A 7,332-nucleotide genomic window follows, 5' to 3' on the forward strand; every position below is an offset into this window, starting at 1 on the left:
TTTCCTAAAAATCCTAGTGGTCTCTGGTATTTTCTTATGTAACTTCCTTTTAGTCTATAGGTCACCAGATACAATGAATCCTTTGGACTCAGTGGTGAGGATTGAGCATGACCCAGAGAACTTTCACTTGAAGCAAGAACTAGATGGGACTCTGGATGTTGCCATTAGATATGAATGTTTTATGTATAGGAAGAGGGGTATTACATGCAGGGTTTAGTGAATATTTGGATGGATAAGGACAGAAACATGTCTAAAATTTGCAGAGACTGAGGCAAGAATACAAATGGAGGCATCATTGCCCAGTAAAAAAAAAAAAAAGAAAAAAAGACTATTAACTAAAAGATGTTTGTGGAAGATTGTTTCTCAGATAGGCATTGCAGTCCCTCTGATCCTGCTTGCCTTTTTGCAATATAACTTTGCCACTCTTTCAATTAAGTGGTTGAACCTAATTGCCCTCCCTTTGATCTGAGCTGATCCTATTATTTGCTTTGGGCACTAGAATGTGCTGATTTCGGGGCCTAGGCTTTAAGGGGCCTTGCAGCTTCACATTTTCACCTTCTTGGAAGTCAGCTGACCTGTAAAGAAGCTCAGGAAAGATTCTTTGATGACTTAAAAGTAAAAAAAAAAGACATAAAAAGAGAAGTCATTTAGAAAAGATACAAGATGCTCCAGCTGGCAGCCAGCACCAAGGCTCTAAATAAATGAGACCATCTTAGGTCCTGCAGACCCAGCCTACACCTTGCGGAACTGTCCTCACAAAAACAATAAAATGATTGTTGTTTGAAACCGCAATATTTTGGTATAGTTTGTTAGCTAGCCATAGATAATTGATACCATCTTTTTACTTTGGCAAATATACCTACATCATGAGCTGAAAGGCTATTCAAATTTAAATTTTTCTAACTCCTCTGAGTTCTGCATTGGGATTTTCCAGTGCTGAGCAAGCTGGCTCAGACTCTCTCCCCTTCCCCACCTCCAGCCCTACCTCTACCACAAGTGGCATCATACATGTGTGAAGTTCCCAGCCTGGTTGCCCAACCTGCTTTCACTATCCTGAAGTGCATGAAGTTCAGCCTCCAAAGGACCAACCTGAGGGTGTCCACATGGGGAATTCTAAAGTCCTGTGTAGCCCGGTTTAGTAGGAGGGCATGATTTTGGTTAGGTAAGTCCTTTAGGCCCTAAAAGCTCCTAATTTCATGTGCAGTGACATGACTAGAGGAGAGTCAGAGCAAAACCTCCTAAAGCATTTACCTAGTTTCAAAAGAGTTACTGGCAGATAGACCTGAATATTTCAGAGACCGCTTTATGTCTCTCAATATCTATTCTCCCCTTCTCCTGTCCTTTTATAACAGAAGTTTTAGTGAACACGTGGTCACCCAACTAAAGGCTACATTTCTTCCTTTGAAGTTAGGTACAACAATGTGACTAAGTATGCTGAGGTGATGCGTACAAATTGTGGGCCATACCATTAAGGTGAAGGAGCATATATGTCCCTTCCTAATTCCCCCTTTTGCTGTTGGCTGGAATGTGGATGTAATGGCAGGAAGGGGAGCAATCATTTTGTACCACCAGTTGGAGCACTAGAGCAACTAGTTAGAAGGGGTAACTGTTCCTACTGATTGTTGAGCCACCCTATCAGCCTTAAAATACCTGATAAGGTTTTTCTGTTGGAGAAAGATAAAATTCCTTTCTTCTTTAGGCCAATGTTATTTTAGCTTCAATCTGTATTTTACTGTGAAATCATCTTTGTAATTTTATAATTTAATTAAATTCTGCATTAATTGAAAAATATGAGTATGAAAAGATAGTCATTGTTAAATGCAAATTAAGTTAAATACTTTGCAAAGGCTCCATAAAATCTAGGACCTGCCCCCCCCCCCCCAAAAAAAGCCATTATATTAGGTGAGAGTGAAACCACCATAAAAAAAAAAAATAATGGGAGATGAGGGAATTATAAAAATATAGGATGATTCTGCACTCAGCTTCACAAGAATCTGTACATTTTTTCCACATATTAAGGATACTGAGACATTAAAACTGGGAAATTTTTAAAATTGTATTATATGTATGCCTTTTTCAAGAAAGATGAGATAAAACTCTAAACAGTGGTCATATAATCACAGAAAAAAGCTTCATTCTACATCTAACAGTTGTCTAATGAATACACATTTATGTTTTAAATTAAACAAATGTCTAGGATACTCCTAGCTTTAAATAACTTTTGATTGACCAACCCTCTACAAGGCCCAAACACATGAGAGCTTTTATTGTATACAATTACACTTATAGAAATTTAATAATATATAAAATGTACATTCCTATTTCAAACTATGGATTGTGTCACTCTAAAGTAACTGTTTTAGGGTCTTCATATAATTTCAAACACCCCTAATTATAGATTAGTGTTTGGGTGCAGCTGTTTATAATTCTAGTCACTTTGGTCAAGATGTTAGAGCTCAGGCCCCTTTTTAAGATTCTTTACTAAAAAGGTTGATTTCTATTTGTTAAATGCCCAAGTAGTGAGTCCTAGTATTTTTTTCCACCTATTTTATCAAAGAGCTCTGATGTATTTATTGCCATTTAATATAACTTGAACTTCCTCTTTGTTTAAAAAAATTGAAAGAAGAAATCTCTCATTTTCCACAATTAAAAACAAAACTAATCTAATATCTCCATGCATGATTTCCTTCTCTTCTCTCGCTATATATTTTTCTCATTTTATCTTTACATGTCCCATTCATGTCTCTATTCCTCCCTGAATTTGATATATGTAAATACTAATTGTCGCCTTTCTAGTATTAGAATGTAGTTCCTAAATTTTCTTTGGTTCTCTAAATTTCTAGATGGCAGTTACCCAGTAACATTTGGTAGACACTATTCTCCATACTATATCAGGTTATTAAAACATTTAAGATTTTTTTTATCTTTTTCAAGACACAGAGATATATTCAAGGATGTGACACAGAAATTTCTAAGAACATACCAGATATATGAATATTCTGAGGTGGCATTTTCTAGAGAGAATTTTTTTTTTAATGAGTTGAAAATAATTCCTTTCAAAAATGAAAGATGTCGTTAACTTAAGGCCAAAGAGAACTTCCAAAAATGTGTTTAGAAATAGTTTTCTTTTGTTTATAGGAAATTTGGGCTATTTAAAAAATTATTCCTATATTCATACCCAGTACCCACAAATGTCACTAGTTTTTTTGGTAAGTTTGACTAACAATGTGGTAGATTACTTAGCTTGATGAACGTAAGCATGTTTTGATCCCTGTTATGCAGATTCATCCACAAATATTCCCTGCTTCTTTCCCTGGCCCCTGGTCTTATATAGAATAAGTCTGGTGTTTTTTTTTACCATTCTGGTGAGTTTCAAAACCCAGGGCAAGAATATTACTTCTAAAAACTTTGGAATACTAAGTCACATCCCTAAAGCTAATCCTTTATTTTGGGGTGGAGAGAAGGGAGAACCACAAGGAGTAACCTGGAAAAAAAAGAATTTATTCATTTAAATCCTTAACATAAACTTCTTTACCCCTTTACATTATCTAGTCCTTATTCCTTTAGCATGCATTTTTAGTTGTGAGAAGCAGTGTATAGCACATTGATTAAGGGCGTAAGTTCTAAGGTCAGACCATCTCGTTATAAATTCTTCATCTGTCACTTGCTACCTGTGTGATGTTGAGTGAATTATTGCATTGTTCTAAGCCTCAGTAAATGGCATAATAATAACCACCTCTCAACTATTTTGTATAAATAAGAAAATATGTGTAATAAGACTAGTCTACCACCTGGAATGCATTAAGTGCTCAGTGTTGCCAGATTTTTATAGTATGAAAAAATATAACTCAGAAGCTCTTCACTCTAAATGTTATTCAGAAAAAAATATTGTAACAAAATGGCATATAAGGATAATTATAATGATGCCAATTCAAAGCATAAATGAATATTTGGAAGCATCGAGAAAAAATAATAGTTACTATGGTGAGGCTCTAAGTAATTTTATTTTTTTAATGATAATGTTTTAAAGTTAGTTTTGCCATATAAAACAAGTGTGGAATCTAGTTCTTCACTGTATGACTCGATGTCATATTTACTTATTAAATTATCGACTCATTTTTCCTGGCACAACATAAATATGGGAAAGAGCTAAGTGGGAGAAATCTAGTAAGAAATCTCACTGCAGGAGCCTCTCAGACACTGCCATTGGCATGTGCTTGATATTTATGTGCAGAAAATGATATTAGGCAATAAATGAGTGTACAAGGAAACATGCAAGAAAAGAGATGTGGTGACAAAGAGCAGAGCAGAAGAAATGAAAGAACTTCCTCCCAGGGCATAGCATCGATCCAGTCTTGAAAAGCATTGGTCTGAACTCTAGAGCTTTTCAAATTGAAGGACTGTCAAACTCGCTTCTTCTCCCCACCAAACAGAAACCTACCTGGACATTCCTTCACAGAATCATCCTTATTTGAGGAGTAGTAAGACTGTGTTTTAAAGGACAACATGTTAATCTTTCCTCCACACACATTCAAAAGTGGAATATTACATGAACAATTCCATATAAAAATCTCTCTATATAAAATCATAATATGCTAATTAGACTGGATGTCCTTCCAGATGTTCTTCTGGACAACCTTTCTGATGAAGCCAGGGCTGTGAGGGAAGCCCGGGTCCTGGGTGCCAGAGGGAAGCTGGGGGAAGGAAGGCCTACTCTTGCATGAATTTCATGCATCATGCCTCTAGTGTATTAATAAAAGTAGTAAAGCCTTATATGTTAAGAATACTGAACTTCAAAATTTTTAATAATTTCAATAGCACTCAATTAAAATTTACCATGACTGGGCCTATGAGTAGGTTTTCCAAGATACATCATTTTATAAAGTTTTAAAGTTGATTTCACATTTTTAAATTAGTCCACTTGATAAATTAATCATTTAAATAGTTAAGAACATTTACAGTATTTAAAGAAATATGCACTTTCAAGCACCTCCTATATTTTAAAAATCACCATTATAAGTGAAAAACAATTGATAGCATTCTTGCAAATCACTTTTTATTTGTTAATGAAAGTATCTGTAAGACTTCATTTAAAAATTTAACTAGAATTTTAGTGAACCTGTAAGTTTGAGAAAAGACAAACAAAGCCTAATAAAATAAGGAAACATTTAGGATTGTGAATAAATAGAAATGACTAGAATACATCTAGGTATGACTATATATTTAGTCTAAATATCTACACCTACTTCAGTGTCTCATATAGAGTGCTTACTAAAAAATAGAGTGCTTACTGAAAATGGATTAGTACACTTACTTTTAGTGAGAGTAGGAATAAGAAAAATTTGGAAACTAGACTTCAGTTAAATAATAATAAAAAAAAAGTTAATTAGAATGCTTCAGTTGCCAGTCTTCTTCTGATGGCTCAATATGTCTAATGTTATATGATTACCATAGAAATCAAAAGAATTCCTTTTTATATTTTCCTCTGTTGATTTGGAAGTATCCAAAAACATTTAAGCTTCTTGTAGTGGATGAATACTGAAATTATTTTATTCATTAGATTCCACATATGGGTGAGATCACGTGATACTTATCTTTCTCTGACTGGCTTATTTTGCTTAGCATAATACTCTCCCTAACCCCTCCCCCACCCCACCCCCAAAAAAGGAAACTAGACTTTAGTTAAATAAAAAGGACAACATGTTAAGCTTATATAAGTATTTCTTCTTATATCCTTATATATGCTGCTTTAGGGAAACTAAAATTCAAAACCTTTAAGGATTTACTAGCTAACAGAGCCTAAAAAATATCAGAGAAACAAATAGTTATCTGTAGAGTTAGTGTGTTATTTATTGCTTTTCTTCCAAAGTAACTAATCAAAATAGAAAAAGCAATGAAAGAAACGGCTAGTGAATGAAAACAGAAAGAAACGGCTAGTGAATGAAAACAGCAGGAAGAATGAGTTCGGGGATTTTGCTTTTGCTTTTGAAAGTCATACATTTGATTCCTCAGTTTCACTTTTTATTATTATATTTTATTATGTAATTGTTATGATTACATTCGCTATAGTTATTTGTTAAGGAGCAGGATCAGCAAACAATTCCTGAACAGACATTTAAATGCAAGATTTTTCTCTTGCTTCCTCCAACAGAAACATGATTTCAGACACATCCTTCTTTCCCTGAATTTCTTGAATTTAAAGTGCTTTCCCACACCTTGTTCATCAAAACTTTTTGACAAATATATACTGTCTTTGTCACATATTTGAATTAATCCAGGCACTGTGCCTAAATTAGATTACTGAGCAACTTAATCTTGCAAAATCAACTATCTACTTTTCCCCTACATATTAATAAGGTCACTCTTCTAAACAAATTATTTTCTTTCCTACCTCATTATGTTATGTAGACATGTCTTTGATTATAGTGTGACTTTTGCATTTGAACATTGAACATTTTAAGAAAAGATGCTAAGAAAAAAGCTGTTCTCCATTCAAAACTCTGAAGTTGCCTTTTAGAGTTTAATGGAGCTCATCGGTAAAATGAAACTGAAATTGATTATTTAAATACTAATTGATGATTAAAACTTTAACTGATGATTTTAAACATTAAAATGATTTGCTACTCGCTATTAAAAATGAAACTTTAATATTTTATAGAAGTTGTAGAAATTCTTAAGAATGGACTAAAAGCATAGATATGTGTCCAGAATATAAACTGGCAAACACTGTATGGTTTGTAGACACATGTTTAGTTTTGGCTTCTTAAAATTTAATTAATACTTCTTAGCTTAAATAAAAGAAAGGGAAGAATTATCATAAAATGAAATAGTTGTGGGTGCACTTCACCTTAAATATCTATAGATGGTGCCAGTATAACATTTAAAATCCCCTAGAAGTTACCTAAAATTCTAATGAACATACTTAATTCTTTATCTTCACTGGTCTGAAAAGCTCAGGCTATAATCAACTAAATATGATATTAGTTCCCTATCACCAAGTCACAGATATTCTATTAGACTTCATGAGCTTCAGTCACCTTCTGTATTAAGAGCCCAGAAATGGAATTTTGCAGGCTTGGCAAAAAAATTCCCAAAAATAGCAAACCCCCACCCCCAAATTAATCTCACCTTTACCAATTTATTTTGTCTTGCCTCACACAGAGACTAAAGTAAAAAATCTTCCATTCTACTTATATACAGTACAATAAGAATAGGCTCTAAATGCTGAGGAAACTTTGAAGATTATCTTTTTTTTCTTGGTAAGGATGCTGAATCCCAAGGTGGTTATAATGTTCTCATCATTTCTCAGCTGGTTTACAATAGAAAAAAAAA

This window comes from Myotis brandtii, unplaced genomic scaffold (assembly GCF_000412655.1).
Source record: "Myotis brandtii unplaced genomic scaffold, ASM41265v1 scaffold344, whole genome shotgun sequence".
NCBI classification, from domain to species: Eukaryota; Metazoa; Chordata; class Mammalia; order Chiroptera; family Vespertilionidae; genus Myotis; species Myotis brandtii.